The sequence below is a fragment of the Phodopus roborovskii genome, unplaced genomic scaffold, assembly GCF_943737965.1.
Source record: "Phodopus roborovskii unplaced genomic scaffold, PHOROB, whole genome shotgun sequence".
NCBI lineage: Eukaryota > Metazoa > Chordata > Mammalia > Rodentia > Cricetidae > Phodopus > Phodopus roborovskii.
In genome coordinates this window covers 4,555,193-4,574,220 of record NW_026125554.1, presented here as the reverse complement: position 1 = coordinate 4,574,220, position 19,028 = coordinate 4,555,193, and the positions used below count along the sequence as shown (strand labels likewise).

At 41.0% G+C, this 19,028-nt stretch overlaps 1 pseudogene; it reads left to right on the top strand.

Moving 5' to 3' along the window:
• LOC127216534 (zinc finger protein 431-like) overlaps nt 1–19,028 on the top strand; it is a 420,225-nt pseudogene that overhangs the window by 29,234 nt on the left and 371,963 nt on the right.

Below are 19,028 nucleotides of genomic sequence, written 5' to 3'. Positions count from 1 at the left end.
AAAATACAATATCAGAAATTATAGTAATATGCAAAAGATCTGAGAAGAAGGAAAAACAAGAGGAAAATAATTCCAGGTAATCATTATGAGACAAGGAAACTCAAATGCCATTGACCTTGTTTTGTGCTGGCTAGTTGTTGCTGGGCATGGGATCTCTCTTTAAGATGGCCCTAATCTTTCCTTTGTGAGTGATTATCACTTGAAGATAGCTGCTGGTTTAGGGTTGGTTAATTGTATCCACTTTCCTTCTTAGGATTGAGACCCCATCTGGCTTTGGCCCATTGCAGGCCCTGTTGTGTGCACCACATTCTCAGTGAGTATATGCCTGCCCACTAGTCTTGCTGTGTTTGGAAGGCAATGTTGCTTTGTTGTTCCCCATCCCCACTGGCTCTTACAATATTTCTCTCTGTTCTCCCACCGGGCTCCCTGAGCTCTGAAGGTTTGATGGAGACATCCTATTTAGGATCAAGGTTTCTCACTTTGTGCACACTTTCCAGCTGAGTCCTCTTTGGCAGGAAAGGAACGGTTCTGTCTACTGTTGGACACTAGATGGAACCAAAGATTGGTATCTAACTGGTTACCTACTGACAGTGGCATTACAGGTATTTTAATTTCTGTGAAAAATGACTGAGGGATTTTCTGTTTCTTTTCTCATCTTAACACATATGTAACTTCCCTTATTAGAACTTGTTAGGGAATGCTTGATTATGCTGAAGTCTGTACTGTTTTGTTGGGACTGGTTAGTTAAATCAGTCCATCCCATTTGTTATCCTATCTGGTTCAAAGCAATTTGTTTTCCTTCCTTCTGCCAAACAATGGGACCTGGTAGGTGAGAACAGTCCCTTACAAAGTAATATTAAGGCATTTCCTATAACAGGTTTTCCTTCTATTTCCCCAGCTAATTTATAGTTAGGATCAAGTCCTAAAGCAAATTTGAGCATAACTGTCAACCAGAGAGCAATCATAGTGCTAATCAAAAGCAAATACAAGGAAGTGGGAACAGTTTTAAACCTTAAAAATCTTTAAATTTAAGGGACAAAGTTCAGTAACAGTCTACCTCTTCTTCCCATTCTCCTTTGAGTCATCTTGGTAGTCTGGTGCCTTAACATGAGAGTGGTGAATTCAGGCAGGAATACCAGGGAATTTGACTGCAGTAGGAGTCCAGAGAATTATGATGTAAGGTCTCTTCCATCTGGATTCATGCCTGCCAGTTTTGAATCAGTGTATCATAACAGCATCTCTGGGTTGGAACAAGTGATCTGAGTCTGGTACCCAATAGCTTGAGCTGCCAGGACCCAGGGGAAAATCTCATCCAAAGTTAACTGTAGTCCTTCCAAGGACTCAGAGATCTGAGGGGAGCATGTGATAACAGTCCAGTATGCATCCAAGGAATCATTGTGGGTTGTTTTTCATAGACTATTTCATGTGGGGTATACTTTTCTTGGTAGAGGGTGTAGCAACCCTGAGAGAGCATAAGAGATCAACCCAGTTACCACCAGTTAAAATATTTCTTAATAGATTCCTTAATAGAGATTCCAATCTCTGTTAAGAGACTTAGAGAGTAATTTAGGCAATTTAGCTGTGAAGGCCAGGTCATTGTCAGACCCGAGATAGAGGAAGATCAAAATTGGGAATAATTTCCATTATTAATTTCTTGGCTACTATCTGGATTGTTGTGGTTGGGATGCAAAGGCCTCTAACCAGCCTGAGACAGTATTGACAAGAACCACTAAATATTTGTATCAATATAATCCTGGACTGACTTCAGTGATGTCTTTTCCCCAAAATTCACCAGGTACAATACCTTGACTTTGTCATTCTCTCTTTTTTTTTTTTTTTTGGTTTTTCGAGACAGAGTTTCTCTGTGGGTTTGGAGGCTGTCCTTGTAGATCAGGCTGATCTCAAACTCACAGAGATCTGCTTGTCTCTGCCTCCCGAGTACTGGGATTAAGGGCGTGTGCCACCATCGCCCGGCTGACTCTGTCATTCTGTAGGGAGCATATACTCTTTTGAATTTAACTGAGCACAGGTTAGGCAATTGTCTGATATGTCTTGAAGTATCTACAGGTCTGAGGCAGCCAGACATGAGGGGACATGAGAGCTGAAGTATTTTTAGATGGCAAGAGCATGGAGCAGTATAAATATTTAGTCAATTCTGGCCCAACACCTTTGGCATACAGATTATTCCACCTGGCAGGATCCAACATCCCCACATCAGAATATGGCTTGAGTTCTTCTGGATCATAGCTAGGGATATCTTTATTGAGGTGGACTGGGTGCTGAGGAACAGTTGATAGCTCTGGAATGGTTTGGAGGCAGAGGTCCCCGAGTGCAATCTTCTTGGCAATGGGGTCTGCACAGTTATTATTACCTTGAATCTGGGGCTTTTGTCTTTTTGGTGTCCAGGTTAGTGGTATTATGACCAGTTCAGCTGGCAACCAAATAGCCTCTAGCAATCGAATAATTTCATACTTATTTTTAATAGTTTTTCCTTTTGAAGTAGGCAAGCCAATTTTTTATAAATCTGTCCATGAACATGAGCTGTGGCAAATGGATACTGGCTGTCAGTGTAGATGTTCACCTTTTTCTTCTCAGCCCATCTTAAGACTTGTGTTACAGCAATTATTTCTGCTCTTTGGTTGGATGTACCTCTAGGCAGGACTTGTAAACAAAGAATTACTTTTTGGCCTGTGACCACCTCTACCCCTACATACCTGGTTCCTTCCTGAATGAAGCTGCTGTCAGAATCCCCAACCAGAGGTGCAGTTAGGCTAGTTAGGCTGCCTGCCTTGGATGATATCCAGCATCTCCAGGTAGTTAGGGATGGGCTCTTCAGGTTCATTATCCAGTAGCAGGTTGGCAGAGTTAGTGGCCGGTGATTTTGTCAAAAGTCAATCTGTCCTTATTTAGGAGAAGGTTTGATAATGAATTAGAAAGGAATTTGACATCCACTGTGATGGAAGATGTCCTCTGTACATATGTTTCTCTTACTGATTGGCCAGTAGAGGCAGGGAGATAGGCAGGGCTAGGAGATAAGGAGAATTCTGGGAGAGAGAGACAAGAGAAGCAGCAGCGACAGATGCTATGTAGAGACAGGGAAAATAGGACACAGCAGCAATCTCTGGTAAGATAAGGGCATTAGTAGTTATTAACTCATAACCCATAGATTAGTTGTTATGGGTTAATAATTAAGAGAGAGCTAGCCAGTAAGAAGCCCTAGCTGTTGGCCAACAATTTAATAGTTACTATGTCTCTGTGTGCTTATTTGGGGCTGAAGGGTGGTGGAACCTGACAGAACAGAAACCTCCATCTTCATCACTGTTTACCAGGACTGCAGTGGCAGCAGTGGCTCTCAGAAAAGCAGTCATCCAGAGGCAACTGGGTCCCGTGTTTTGGAATATAAACCACTGTTTTCTTCTGGGGCCCCAGAGTCTGTGTCAGGACACCTTTGGCAATGCTCTTCCTTTCATGGATGTAAAAGCTTGGGAGACATCAGGGAGAGTGAAAGCCCAGACCTGTAACAGAACCTCCTTTAATCTTTTAAAGGGTCATTCACATTTTTCAGTCCATTTTAAAGGAGTGATATCCCTAGCCATTGCAATGTACAAGGGATTGGCAAACTAAGTAAACCCAGGAATCCAGAGACAGCAATATCCAACAGCTGCCAGAAGTTCCATAACTTGATTTTTAGTGTTTGGAACTGTGATTTGCATCGTAGCCCCTATGTAGGCTTGGGTCAGCAATCTTTTTCCTTATTTTAATTCATAATCCAAGCAGGTAACCTGAAGTGTGAAAATTGAGCCTTGAATCCTTGAGACAATCTGGTCCAGTTCAGTTGTCCTGATATTCCTATTCATGGTCAGTCCATTCAAATGTGAAAATGGGTTGATTTAATTTTGATAGTAAGATGGAGAAGAATGAATCCTTTAGATCTAATATAGTATACAGCTTATATTCTGGTGGTAATAAACTGTCCAGTAAATGGCCTCCACCTATTTGTCTACTTCAGTGTTGTCCTGGTCTACAGTCTTGAATTCTAGGTTTTGGGACAGGCAACAAGGGGCTATTCTAGGTTGACTGGCAGGAAATGAGTATACCTGTTTTAAGAAGCACTTGATGTATATCTTGATCCCATCCCTTGTTTATGACCAGATAGAGTATTGATTGACTCAAAAGGGCATGGGCCCTGATGTAACCTGTACAATGACAGGTGGCACATGTTTGGCCAGGCCAGGGAGATTGTCATCTGTCTACACTGTGGAAACCTCTTGGATTAATAATGTTTTCCATTTCCCTTCTTGGGGCCAAGAGGGATTTTGGAGGAGGAAACATTCTTTTCTTAGTAGGCAGGTTATAGTAAAGACTTTTGCAGACCCTCTGACTTGTACCCTTGAGGTTGTTCCCCCTAAATGAAATCATGGCATGAAGTATACTCAGGATATCCTGCCCTCAATAATGAGAAGGGGCATTCAGGGAAGACAATAAAGAAATGGATTACAGTTCCTTGACCCAAGCCAACAGTATGGACAGTTGTACATTTGCTTAGTTTCACATTCTCCATTGGCCCTTAAATGTTTATTGTCTGACTATTGAAGGGTTCCTGAGGCTCCTGCAGGACTAACTAGCCCCAATATCAACCAGGAAAATCTATAGTTCGACGCCAACATTAATAGTTACCATAGGTTCCTGGAGGACCAATTGGAAGGAGCCTTGGCCCTAAGAGTCTTCCATAGCCAGGATCAATTTGGGTTTGTAGGGGATGCCTATCTTCTTTCTTCCACAGCAGTCTTCTGTGCAGATGCTTGTCAGGGAAATCCATCTGTTTTCACTGTGGGCATTCAATTTTTTCCAGTGCTCCATTCCTTTTCAGAGAATACATTGATCTTCATGTAGTGACTTTTTCTTCCTGATAACAATGGCTGTGTCCTGCAGTGCTCCCACTGGGACTTGCCCCATCTTTTTCATCATTTGGTATTCCTTATCTTCTCGGCTATCAAATACCCACTGGGCTATTTCTAACAGCTCTGAACTATTCTTCCCTGCAAATCCATCTAACATTTACATTTTCCTACATGTATCAGGGCTGACTGATAGACCAAGTTCAAGTTAGTTATCCTGAGATTTGCTGTGTCAATCAGCTTCCAAGTGACAGTTTAGGAAAGCTGAAGCTGATTTTTCTGGTCCCTTCTTTGGGGGCAGTTATCTTAGATTTGTGGGTCTATGTGATGCTCTTTTGATCCCTTCTATCAGAGTGTGGTGGTAGTTTCTGAGCATTTTCCTGCCTTCCTCATTGCCATAGTTCCAAGCAGTCCTTTTCCTTGGCAAGACTCACTCAACCTTCTCAGCCCTCAATTCTTCGGGCAGTGTGGCTATCCCATATCAGTGATTGCCTAAGTCACCTTTGTGAAAATCTCATCTCACGTCCTTTGAAAGGATAGTTTGGAGAATCTGTTGAATGTCATCCCAAACAGGAAAATGATTGAAAAAAGAATTGATTAGAGCAATCAGAGAATAAGAACTCACACTTAAGGGGGGGGGTGTCCCTGGTTTATTCACTGGTAGCGGTCTGTGGTAGAAAAGGGAGTATAAAGAAAGTCTTCACCAGATATTGTCTGCAAGGGGGCAAGGACAGAAACAGGTTTTGTTTCAGAGTCAGGGCTTGAGAGTTCAAGAGAGGCAGATGAAATTTGCTAGCATGGAGAAGAATGGTAGTGGTGGGGCATATGGGATTCCCTGATGGAATTTTGGGGAGACAAGGGTGGGGCAATTTGAGAGGAGATTGGTAGTGGGGTATAGAAAGAGTGAGCAGGAAGGAGTCCAGGGAGACCTGATAGGGGACCAGGGACTGGAAGAGAATAGCTTGGGGGTCCCCTGCTGTGCATGGAAGGGTGAGGGGCCAGGATGATAATGGGATGTCCTTCTGTATGCTATGAATATGTGTTGTTTTTATTGGTTGATAAATAAAACTGATTTGACCAATGGCCAAGCAGAATATAGCTAGGCGGGAAATACAAGCAGAGATAGAGAAAGAAAGAAGGGGAGTCTCAGAGAGATGCCATTTAGCCATTGAAGGAGTAAGATGACAGAACATTACCAGTAGGCCATGGACATATGTGATACACAGATTGTTAAAAATGGGTTAATTTAGAAGAGAGAGCTAGCCAGGAATACATCTGAGCCATTGGCCAAACAATTATATTTAATATGAGCCTTTGAGTGATTATTTAATAAGCAGCTGCAGGGACCAAGTGGGCAGTAGAGAAACCAGTCCAATGGCACCAGGCAAGATAGAGATAGAGAAAAACTTCCTACTACATGTGGCGCTTAAATGTTTGGCAAGAATTTCCATGTAAAAGCTTAAAAAGGGATTTTAAACACAAAAGAACAGAGCGAAGCATGGCTTCTTGGTAGCAGAATTTTCTCTGGTGGCCTATGTTTACTAGAGGCAAGCAGAGGTGTAGCTTCTTGATTTGTGCTGGCAGCACACATGGCACAGCTTTTCCAGGAGGTCCTGCTACAGAGCACTTGAATGGGGTTTGTGGGCAACATGCTTCAAGTTACTTGGAGGATTTAGCTTTTGCTCATACAGAAAAAGAGAAGTTTGTGGGCCAGTTGCATGATACCTGATGGTAGGTATCGTGGTGGGAAGCGGTAAGCATGATGCTCATCCTATCCTGGTCATGTCAGAAAGCCAAATGGCATAGAGCCAGCCGCCAAAGCTGCTGCTGCTAGTCCTAGTCATGCCTATTTAACATTCTAAAAGATTCTCCTAGTCAGAAAAGGATTACAGATACACAAAAAGGGCAGATTCAGTCAAAGAAGGCCTCTAAAGGGATCATAGTGTGTTTGAGAAGTTTGCATGGGCTTGCGTGAGAGAAGAGTAAAATAAAAAAGATAACCAGAGGCATAGATAAAAAGGATAATTTGAGGATAATAAACAGTTTCCTAAAGGATAAATAGAGTAAAAAACTTATAATGGGCCATGTAAAGATGGAAAAAACACAGAAAGCTGGGTTATGTATATTATTGTGTTTTCTTTGAGTTTTTTTTTTTTACTGTAAATACAGTAATTGAAGAGAGACATTTGATTGTGGGAGCTGCTAAGCTAAACCAACACACACACACACACACACACACACACACACACACACACACTTTTTTTGTTATTTAATTTATTATTTTACATGTCGATCCCAGTTCCCCCTCCCTCCCTCCCTTTTACCCTCTCTGCCCCCTCACATGTACCCTGACCACCCTCCCCTCCCATCCCCCCACCCCAATTCTACACGTAGGGCAATGCCATCCAGGTGGGGTCATGTAGATCTCTCAGGTCATTTTAAGTAGGGACTAGGACTTCTCTCCTGTCTCTAGGTTAAGACAGTATCCCTCCATGGGGGATGTGTTCACAAGGTCCTTTTGTGCACCAGGGATACATTCTGGTTCCACTGTCTGAGGTCCCTTAGATTGCTCAGTCCTGGCTGAGACCCATATTCAGGGGGGCATGAGTCAGTCCCATGCTGGTTTCCCAGCTATCAGTCTGGGGGCCCGTTAGCTCCTCCTTGTTCAGGTCAGCTGTCTCTATGACACACACACATTTTAAAGGTATCTTGACTTCAAAATTTAAGTCTAAAGACATGTTACTTTGAAAGAGGTTCTGCTTTTGTTTCCACAGAAGATGAAAAGCTGTAAATTCCTTCCAGGCTAATATGGTTTGATCAAATAAGACCTTTTGAAGTGATGGCTCAAGTGATCCAACATCCAGAACAGTGTCAAGGCAACTAACTGAGACAATGCATCCTTACAGACTACTACAGCCAAGCTTTAACTATAATTCTAAATTTTCTCAGGGTCCCCATAAGATCACCATGTCCAACAATCAGCAGGAAGTAGTCTAGAAAACTATGCCCAAATTCCCAAATATTGTTGGTAAATGTTTGTTTTTACATAAAGAGGGTTGACTACAAATGGTTAATGGTCACAGTCAATCTTTTTCTAAAGAAAAAAAGGGATCTGATATAGAAATGAATAATTTAAATTGGCATGGATTTTGGTTTATTGATACAAATTTAAGGTCAATTTTATTATTATTTCTACTCTTGTTTAAGGTATTATATTTAAGCAGCTCATTTAAAATGTAATATATAATTAAGAAATATGGATTAACAGTCATCCATAATAGTCAAATTTATAGTTGTTAGATAGGTTTTCTAGATATGCACAGATATATTCAGATTGATAGGTAATCTTCAAACATTGCAAAGACCTATATAATATGCATTTAAAATTTTTTAAGAACTTAGACTTTTCTTGACAGTGAGACACATCTGTTCCTGCCAGCACTAATTACTTCAAAATGTATCATGAGCATTGAAGAAACTCATTATGGAGTTTGCCTTCAGTGTGGCAAGGATAGTCATTTGGGAAGGGACTACTCTTCCCAAGACTGGTTGATCATATGCTGTATAAACTGGACATGCAGGACCCACAGGAAAGTGACTACTGTCCTTACCAAAACAAGATGGCATAGTCCTTCAGGGTTTGTGCTTCACAGAAGAAACTGCTAGATGTTCTACGGGACATAGAAGAAAGCAACTGATGAACTTTTCCAGTACAAGGCAGAACAGATCTTCAAATTTCCTGCTTCACTGATAAGTCTGCCAGATAATCTAGGCCTGTAGGCTGAGGATGGCTGCCCCAACATTACAGAAGAATTTTGTGTGACTGTCCAGGAAGCCAGATATCTCTGCCACCTTTAGAGTTTTGGAAGCTGCTTACAATGCACTTCCTGTTTATTTAGGTAATAATATATCCTTCTGGGGTCCTTGATGGAGTAGAAGACTAGATATAATTATAGCTTTCCTTAGTTATGATAAAAGATAAATTAAATGTAAATCATTAGACTCACAAAGATGGGACAGATGATAGAGTATTTTCTTTAATTTTGTCAATTACAAATGGACTAAATATTGTAACTATACTTCTTGCTTGATAACTATTTTTATTTTACTATGCTAAAGTTAAAACCTTTTTTAATTATTAAAAAAAGAGGAGATAATATGGGATGTCTTTTTGTATGGTGTATGAATATGTGTTGCTTTTATTGGTTGATAAGTAAAGCTGATTTGGCCAATAGCCAAGCAGAAAATAGCTGGGTGGGAAATCCAGAGATAGAGAATGCCATGTAGTCACCAAATGGGTAAGAAGCTAGAACATTACAAGTAAGCCACGACCACATATTGATATATAGATTATTAAAAATGGGTTAATTTAGAAGAGAGAGCTAGCCAAGAATAAGACAGAGCCATTGGCCAAACAATTATATTTAATTTTGGCCCCTGAGTGATTATAAGTAGCTGTGAGGATCTGGCAGGTAGGAGAGAAAAAACCAGTCCAGTGGGACCAGGTGAGACAGAGAAAAACTTCCAACTACACCAGGAAGAAATACAAGAGATAAAAACTGGGAGCCAGAAGTTTAGGGGAGAGGGAGCAGGGCAGGGTGATTAGGTATTGGGGTAGTAACCAGTTCTAGCGATAGTGGTGATTGAGGCCATTTTGCCATTGCTGATATGTTTGGATGGGGGTGAGACTCAGACCATGAAGGAAGCTGTAAATGGTGGTTTGATTTTAAAAGGAAAATTAAGTCTTCATCAATTGACAGGAATGGACCCAGCAGAAATTATAGTACCTTTACCTAATGAGGAAATTTCCTCTTTGTAGAAAGAATGAATATTGGCAAAGAGCTTGTAATATTTTTTTTTTGTGGGGGGAGAGATTAACAGCAGTTATCCCAAAAGCGAGAGAATTAAATTCATAAAAAGAACCAGTTGGATCCTTCTGTGCATTATATGGAGAACACCAATCTCTGGAGTCTCTACGATCTATACTGATGTCAACAAATCAGGAAACACAGGGTATAAATCAGAACACTTAAGCCAAGTGGTTCAAAGCACTTATAATTCTATGCAAAAGTCAAAATTGTATGCCATTCTCATGGTACTAATGGGTTTTACAGAACCTCTGAATATAGTTACTCTCAATATGTAGAAATAATTGTTTTACACATTGAAACTCCTGAATTTATTCCTAATAAAATAGAATTAATTTTGCTATTCATACAATTACAGGAAATTATCAGGAATAGGAATCTTCTCAAACATATAACACACATCAGATCCCATACGGTTCTGCCAGGTCCTCTAGCACAGGGTAATGATGAAATTGATTGGTTATTAATAGGAAATGTGCTGAAGGCCTCAAAATTTCATAAAACATGTTAACAGCAAAGGTCTGAAAAAGGATTTTTCTATTACTTGAAAATATGCCAAGGAAATATTAAAAAAATGTTCTACTTATTCCTTTTATAACCAAACCCCATTACCTACAGGAAGTAACCCTAAAGGTATGAAAGAAATGAAATTTGGATAATGGATGTGTTTCATTTTGCAGAATTTTGGAAATTATGCATATCATACTACAGATACATTTTCAGGATTTCAATGGGCAACTGCTTTGAGTTCTGAAAGGCATATTCTGTAATTACACACCTATTAGAAGCCATGGTCATTATGGTTATACCTGTACAAATTAAAACTGACAATGCTCTAGCATACATCTCCAGTAAAATGAAAGGTTTTGCATATTTTAGTATAAATTATATTGCATGGATACCACACAATCCTCTAAGACAAGCAGTCGTTGAAAGATCTAATCACACCTTAAAAGAAATAGATAATAAACAGAAAGGAGAACTAAAAATCCCAAAGATAGATTGCATAATGCATCTTTTTTTAATTTATTTATATAACAAAGTCCATTTAAATGAAAACAGACATTTATAGACAATATTTGGGAATTTGGGCGTTGTTCTTTCCAAACTACTTCCTGCTGGTAAGGGGCAGGATCTTCGAAGAAGATTCAGAAATCCTGGCTGTAGTCTGTAAGGCTGCTTTGTCCAGCTGTTTTGAATGTAAGATCACCTCATACTCTGTTTCAGGTGGTCTGGCTTGATCAAACCACATTTTTTTTTATTATTATTATTTTATTTAATTTTATATAACAAAGTCCAATTAAATGAAAACAAACATTTATACACAATATTTGGGAATTTGGGCATCGTTCTTTCCAAACTACTTCCTGCTGGTAAGGGGCGCTGTCATGGAGGATTCGAAGAAGATTCAGACATCCTGGCTGTAGTCTGTAGGGCTGTTTTGTCCAGCTGTTTTGAATGTAGGATCACCTTGTACTTTGTTTCAGGCAGTCTGGTGTGATCAAACCACATTAGTCTGGAAGGAATCCACATCTTTTCATTTTCTGTGGAAAGGAAAATAGAAATCCTTTTCCCCAGTAACTTGTCCTTCAACTTAAATTTTGGAGTCAAAGCATTTTTTTTTTAATTTAATTTATTATTTTACATGTCGATTCCAGTTCCCTCTCCCTCCTTCCCTCCCTCCTTCCCTTCCTCCTCTTCTCCCTTTTACCCTGTCTGCCCTCTCACATGCACTCTAACCACCCTCCCCTCCCATCCCCCCACCCCAATTCCATATGTAGGGGAATGTCATCCAGTTGGGGTCATGTAGGTCTGACAGGGCATGTGAAGTAGGGACTAGGGCTTCTCTCCTGTCTCTAGATTAAGACAGTTATCCCTCCAAGGGGGATGTGTTCACAAAGTCCTTTTGTGCACCAGGGATACATCCTGGCTCCACTGTCTGAGGTTCTTTAGACTGCTCAGTCCTTCTGGCTGAGACCCATATTCAGGGGGGCCTGAGTCAGTCCCATGCTGGCTTCCCAGCTATCAGTCTAGTGGCCGTTAGCTCCTCCTTGTTCAGGTAAGCTGTCTGTATGTGTTTCTGCTGCCTGGTCTTGTCCTCTCCATCTGCATCTGGGTTCTAGTTCGACTCAGTGTTTATGTATGGGTGTTTGATCCTGTTTCCAACAGGCATTAGTTGAGGGCTCCATGGGTAAGTTAGTTGTTGATCTCACTCTCCGGGAAGGGCATTTATGATAGCCTTTCCATGGAAGCTCAAATTGTTAGTTGGGAGCAGTCTTGTAGTTCTCTAGACCTTTCTTTGTGTTCAATTTTATCTTCAAACCAATAATGGCTCCCTCTTTTATGTTCTCTCTCTGTCTCTGTCTCTCTCTCTCTCTCTCTTTCCTATCTTCTATTCCAAACCAGGCTCAATCTTCCTGGTCACACAGGTTTTCCTTTCCTCCCCCTCATTTTCACCTACTTCTCTCTCCATTCGCTGCCCCCCCCCACTTCCTCTGAGCTCTGGGGGACTTGTCCTTTCACAGTTCTGTGAGGGACTTTATATGAATCTCTTAGAATACACCTTGTATCCTAGTTCCTCTGGTGGTGTGAATTATAGGCTGGTGATCCTTTGATCTAGGTCTAAAATCCATATATGAGTGAGTACATACTGTGTTCCTCTTTTGTGACTGGGTTACCTCATTCAGGATGGTTTCTTCAAGTGCCATCCACTTACCTGTGAATTTCAAGATACCATTATTTTTTTCTGCAGAGTAGTATTCCATTGTGTAGATGTGCCACATCTTCATTAACCATTCTTCAATTGAGGGGCATCTAGGTTGCTTCCAGGTTCTTGCTATTACAAATAGTGCTGCTATGAACATAGTTGAACAGCTGTCTTTGTTGCATGGATGTGAATCCTTTGGGTATATGCCTAAGAGGGGGATTGCTGGGTCCTGTGGTAAACTAATTCCCATTTTCCTAAGGAACCGCCATACTGATCTCCAAAATGGCTGTATGAGTTTGCACTCCCACCAGCAGTAGGAGTGTTCCCCTTTCTCCACATCCTCTCCAACATGAGTCATCATTGGTGTTTCTAATTTTAGCCATTCTAGCAGGAGTAAGATGGTATCTCAAAGTTGTTTTGATTTGCATTTCCCTGATAGCTAGGGATGTGGAGCATTTTCTAAGTGTCTTTCAGCCTTTTTGATTTTCTCTATTGAGAATTCTTTCTTCAGTTCTGTACCCCATTTTTTAAATAGGGTTATTTGGTGTTTTGTTGACTAGTTTCTTGAGTTCTTTGTATATTTTGGAGATCAGCCCTTTGTCAGATATAGGATTGGTGAAAATCTTTTCCCAGTCTGTGGGCTGCCATTTGATCTTGTCCACTGTGTCCTTTTCCTTACAGAAGCTTCTAAGTTTGAAGAGGTCCCATTTATTAATTGTTGCTCTCAGTGTCTGTGCCCCTGAAGTTATGTTCAGGAAGCGGTCTCCTATACAAATTTGTTCAAGGTACCTCCTACTTTCTCTTCTAAGAGGTTCAATGTGGCTGGATTGATGTTGAGGTCTTTGATCCATTTGGACTTGAGTTTTGTGCATGGCGACAGACATGGGTCTATCTGTAGTCTTCTACACACCATCATCCAATTGTGCCAGCATCATTTGTTGAAGATGCTGTCTTCGCCCCATTGTATAATTTTAGCTGTTTTGTCAAAAATAAGGTGTTCATAGGTATGTTGGTTAATATCAGGATTTTCAATTCGATTTCATTGGTCTACCTGTCTATTTTTATGCCAATACCAGGCTGTTTTCAGGACTATAGATCTGTAGTAGAGCTTAAAGTCAGGAATGGTGATTCCTCCTGAAATTCTTTTTTTGTATAGGGTTGTTTTGGCTATCCTGGGTCTTTTGTTTTTCCATATAAAGTTGATTATTATCCTTTCAAGGTCGGTGAAGAATTGTGGTGGGATTTTAATGGGGATTGCATTGAATCTGCAGATTGCTTTTTTGGCAAGATTGCCATTTTTACTATGTTTATCCTATCTATCCAAGAGCATGGGAAATCTTTCCATTTTCTGGTATCTTCTTTAATTTCTTTCTTTAGAGCCACAAAGTTCTTATTACATAGGTCTTTTCTTGTTTGGTAAGCGTTATACCAAGATAATTTATGTTGCTTGTGGCTATTGTAAAGGGTGATGTTTCTCTGATTTCTTTCTCTGTCTCTTTGTCATCTGAATAAAGTAGGGCTACTGATTGTTTTGAGTTTATCTTGTATCCTGCTAGTTTGCTGAAGGTGTTTATCAGCTGTAGGAGTCCCCTGGTAGAGTTTCTTGGGTCGCTTATGTAAACTATCATATCATCTGCAAATAGAGACAGTTTGACTTCTTCCTTTCCAATTTGGATCCTCTTGATCTCCTTTTGTTGTCTTATAGCATTAACTAGAACTTCTAGTACGATATTGAAGAGATACGGAGAGAGAGGGCAACCGTATCTTGTTCCTGATTTTAGAGGAATTGGCTTAAGTTTCTCTCCATTCAGTTTGATGTTGGCAGTTGGTTTGCTGTATATTGCTCTTATTATGTTTAGGTATGTTCCTGTTATCCTTGATCTCTCCAAGACCTTTATCATGAAAGGGTGTTGAATTTTGTTGAAGGCTTTTTCAGCATCTAGGGAGATGGTCATGTGGTTTTTCTTTTTCTGTTTATTTATATGGTGGATCACGTTGATAGATTTTTGAATGTTAAACCATCCCTGCAACCCAGGGATGAAGCCTACTTGGTCATGGTGGATGATTTCTCTGATGTATTCTTGAATTTGGTTTGCCAGTATTTTATTGAGTATTTTTGCATCGATGTTCATCAGGGATATTGGTCTGTAGTTTTCTTTCTTAGTTGTGTCTTTGTGAGGCTTGGGTACCAAGGTTATTGTGGCCTCATAAAAAGATTTTGGCAATGCACCTTCTGATTCTATCTTGTGGAACAGTTTGAGGAGTAGTGGTATTAGTTCTTCCTTGAATGTCTGGTAGACTTCTACATTGAATCCATCTGGCCCTGGACTTTTTTTGGTTGGAAGGCTTTCGATGACTGCTTCTATTTCATTGCAGGTTATAGGTCTATTTAAGTTGTTTGTCTGTTCTTGATTTAATTTTGGTAAGTGATAGTTATCCAGAAATTTGTCCATTTCCTTTGAATTTTCAATTTTTGTGGAATACAGATTTTCAAAGTATGACCTGAAAATTGTCTGGATTTCCTCTGTGACTGTTATGTTCCCCCTTTCGTTTCTGATTTTGTTAATTTGCATGTTCTCGCTGTGCTTTTTCGTTGCAATGAACCAACTCTTCATTGCATTGATTTTTTTGTATTGTTTTCCTGGTTTCTATTTTGTTGATTTCAGCCCTCAAGTTGATTATTTCCTGGCGTCTACTCCTACGGGGTGAATTTGCTTCTCTCTGTTCTAAGGCTTTCAGTTGCGCTGTTAATTCTCTTATGTGACTATCCTCTGTTTTCTTCATATGGGCACTTAGTGCAATGAACTTCCCTCGTAGCACTGCTTTCAAGGTGTCCCATAAGTTCAGGTATGTTGTATCCTCATTCTCGTTGAATATTAGAAAACCCTTAATTTCTTTCTTTATTTCTTCTTTGACCCAGGAGTGGTGCAATTGCACATTGTTCAGTTTCCATGAGTTTGCAGGTTTTCTGCTATTTGTGTTGTTGAATTCCAATTTTAAAGCATGGTGGTCCAATAAGATACAGGGGACTATTCCTATTCTCTTGTATCTGTTGAGGTTTGTTATGTCACCTAGTATGTGGTCGATTTTAGAGAAGGTTCCATATGGAGCAGAGAAGAAGGTGTATTCTTTTGTCTTTGGATGGAATGTACTATAGATGTCTGTTAACCCCAGTTGAGACATAACTTATGTTAATTCTTTTGTTTCTTTGTTGAGTTTCTGATTTGTGGTCCTGTCTAGTGTTGAGAGTGGTGTATTGAAGTCTCCCACTATAAATGTGTGAGGTTTTATATGAGCTTTGAGTTTTAGTAGTGTTTCTTTTACGAATGTGGGTGACTTTGTATTAGGCGCATAGATGTTCAGAACTGAGACTTTGTGTTGATGGATTTCTCCTGCAATGAATATGAAATTACCATCTTCATCTCTTTTGATTATTTTGGTTTGAAGTCTAACTTGTTAGATATTAGGATAGCTATGCCTGCTTGCTTCTTATTTCCATTTGATTGGAAAATCTTTTCCTAACCCTTTACCCTGAGGTAATGTCTATCTTTGAAGCTTAGATGTGTTCCTTTATGCAACAGAAGGATGGATTCTGTCTTCGTATCCATCCTGTTAGCCTGTGTCTTTTTATAGGTGAGTTTGTAAGACTCGCGGAGGGCGTGGACCCTCACGCCCTGACTCAGGAAAGGTGGCCTCCCCCCAAATCATTCACGAGAAGCAGTCTTGATGCAAAAGCATTAGGTCTTTTATATTCCCGTGCACTGGGGTCCGCAGCCATTCTCCATGTGAGGTAAAGGACTGGGAGCCCTTGGTACAGGGTTCAGACAGCTTTTATAGGATTACAATAAAGCCCGCGCATTACAAACCAATCATCTCAATAGCATCCAGTGTGGACCAATCAATTTGAACTATCCAAGCCCGTGCTTTGCCCAGGAAGTCTATTTTCGCTGGGGCTCCTGGTAGTGTGACAAGCCCACGCTTAGCCCAGGAAGTCTGCTTTCGATAGGACTCCTGGGTAGTGTGGCACGGCTCATTTCCTGTTCTTATTCACTCACAGGTGCTGTCAGTAACCCACCCTGTTGTAAAACAGTCAAGAATGACCTTTTGCCTACTCACTGCCAGGGGGCAGAGTCTAGGAAAAATTGGGCTAAATTTTTCCATCCTTACAAGTTAAGACCATTAATGTTGAGGGTGAGTAAGGACCATTGATTGTTGATGCTTGTTTGATTTAGGTTTGTTGTTGCCAGTAGTATTGTGAATATATTAGTTCTGCTTTACCCTTGGTTTCTGATGTAGTTGGATTATCTGTTGCCTATATTTTTGTGGGCATAGTTACCTTCCTTGGGTTGGAGTTTTCCTTCCAATACTTTCTATAGGGCTGGATTTGTAGATACGTATTGGGAAAATCTGGTTTTGTCATTAAATATCTTGTTTTCTCCATCTATAGTGATTGAGAGTTTTGCTGGATATAGTAGCCTAGGCTGGCATCCGTGTTCTCTTAATACTTTTAGAACATCTATCCAGGACCTTCTGGCCTTGAGGGTTTCCATGGAGAAGTCAGGTTTAATTTTGATAGGTCTGCCTTTATATGTTACCTGTCCTTTTAGCTTCACTGCTCTTAATATTCTTTCTTTATTCTGTATGCTAGGTGTTTTGATTATTATATGTCAAGGGGTCTTTTTTCTTTGGTCCAGCCTATTTGGTGTTTGGTATGCTTCTTGTACTTTCATGGGCATGTCCTTCTTCAGATTTGGAAAGTTTTCCTCGATGATTTTGTTGAATATGTTTTCGGCACCTTTCAGCTGGGCTTCCTCACCTTCCTCTATGCCTATTATTCTTAGGTTTGGCCTTTTCATGGTGTCCCACATTTCCTGGATGTTTTCTGTTAAGGATTTGTTGGATTTATGATTTTTTTTTTGGTCGATGAATCTATTTCTTCTAGTTTATCTTCTGCGCCTGAGATTCTCTCTTCCATCTCTTGAATTCTGTTGGTTATGCTTGTGTCTGTAGTTGCTGATTTTTTGCCCAGTTTTTCTATTTCCAGCATTCCTTCAGTTTGTGTTGCCTTTATTTTCTCTTTCAGTTTTCAAGTCTTGAACTGTTACCTTCACCTGCTTAATTGTTTTTTCTTGGCTTTCTGTACTTTCCTTAAGGAATTTGTTCATTTCTTCCACTTTTTTGTTTGTTTTTTCCTCCATTTCTTTAAGGGGTTTTCTCACATCTTCTTTGAGGGCCTCTATCATTTTTATGATGGTAATTTTTAAGTCATTCCCTTCTGCTTCCTCTCCTTTGTTGTTGTGTTCCATTCTAGTTGGTGTAGATTCCCTAGATTCTGGTGGTGTCATGCTTGTCTTTCTGTTGTTACGTGTTTTCTTGTATTGCCTTCTTCCCATAGCTTCTTCCAGTAGTTGTTGGTGGGGTCTCCCGCTCTCTCTATGGTACTTCCCCGGTGGGCTTATGTGGGTCTGAGATTCAATATCTGTAGCTCTGTGTGATCCTAGCTCTCTAGGAGGTTTCTCCGCAGACAGGGACCCAGGGATGGGGTCAAGGATGAGGATCCAGTAGAAGATGCTGTTAGGAACTCAGAGTGGACCCGCAGAGATAGGCGGATCTCTGGGAGGGGCCCGGGACTCCAGCAGAGGACTGGAGGCGGGGTCAGAGACCAAGCAGGTGGAAATTACAGGTGGTCCTGCATGGATAGGTAGGTCTCCTTTGTTCAGAGTTGCTCTGAGAAGTCTCCGAAGTAGGGTGGACTGTTGGCTCCACCCTCTGTCCCAGTGCTCAACCAGAGCGGCAGGACTGTGGTCAAGGTAAGGCACAGGGTTGGCGGGGCAGGCTCACGGTGGGAATGGGTGGGGGTGTATCAGAGTTTCAAGGGTGCTCTTGATGGGGACAGGAGACAGGAGCAGCAGGATCAGGGGCCAACCCAGGGAGTTCGGGCGGGGGGGATAGGGGGGAAGAGGTTGTAGGGGACAGGCAGCCCTGATTGGGCCCAGACTCACCTCTGGCCAATAGCTGGTGGAAGAGGACAAGGGCTGAGCTGGAACTTGGGGAGGTTTTGCAGGATAGTTGGATCTCACTGGAAACTGGAACTCTCCAGCTGAGGCCTCTTGCTTTAGCAGAGGCTCGGATTTGGTGGTCAAGGATCTTGCCCGCAGGAACTCAGAGTGGACCCGCAGAGATAGGTGGATCTCTGGGAGGGGCCCGGGACTCCAGCAGAGGACTGGAGGCGGGGTCAGAGACCAAGCAGCTGGAAATTACAGGTGGTCCCGCTTGGATAGTCAGGTCTCCTTTGCTCAGAGTTGCTCTGAGAAGTCTCCTCATAATGTCTTCTTAACTTTGAATTTTCTTAATGTTAATGAGAAAGGAACAACAGCAATGGAGAGACATTGGATAATAGAAAGAACTACTGAGTTAAATCAGCCTGTGTACTTCAACGATGTCTTGGCCTTAAAATATAAACCAGGTTATGTGCTACTATGGGGGCAGGTTTTGCTTTTGTTTCCACAGGAGGAGAAAAGATACAGATACCAACGAAATTAATTTAGGTTCAAT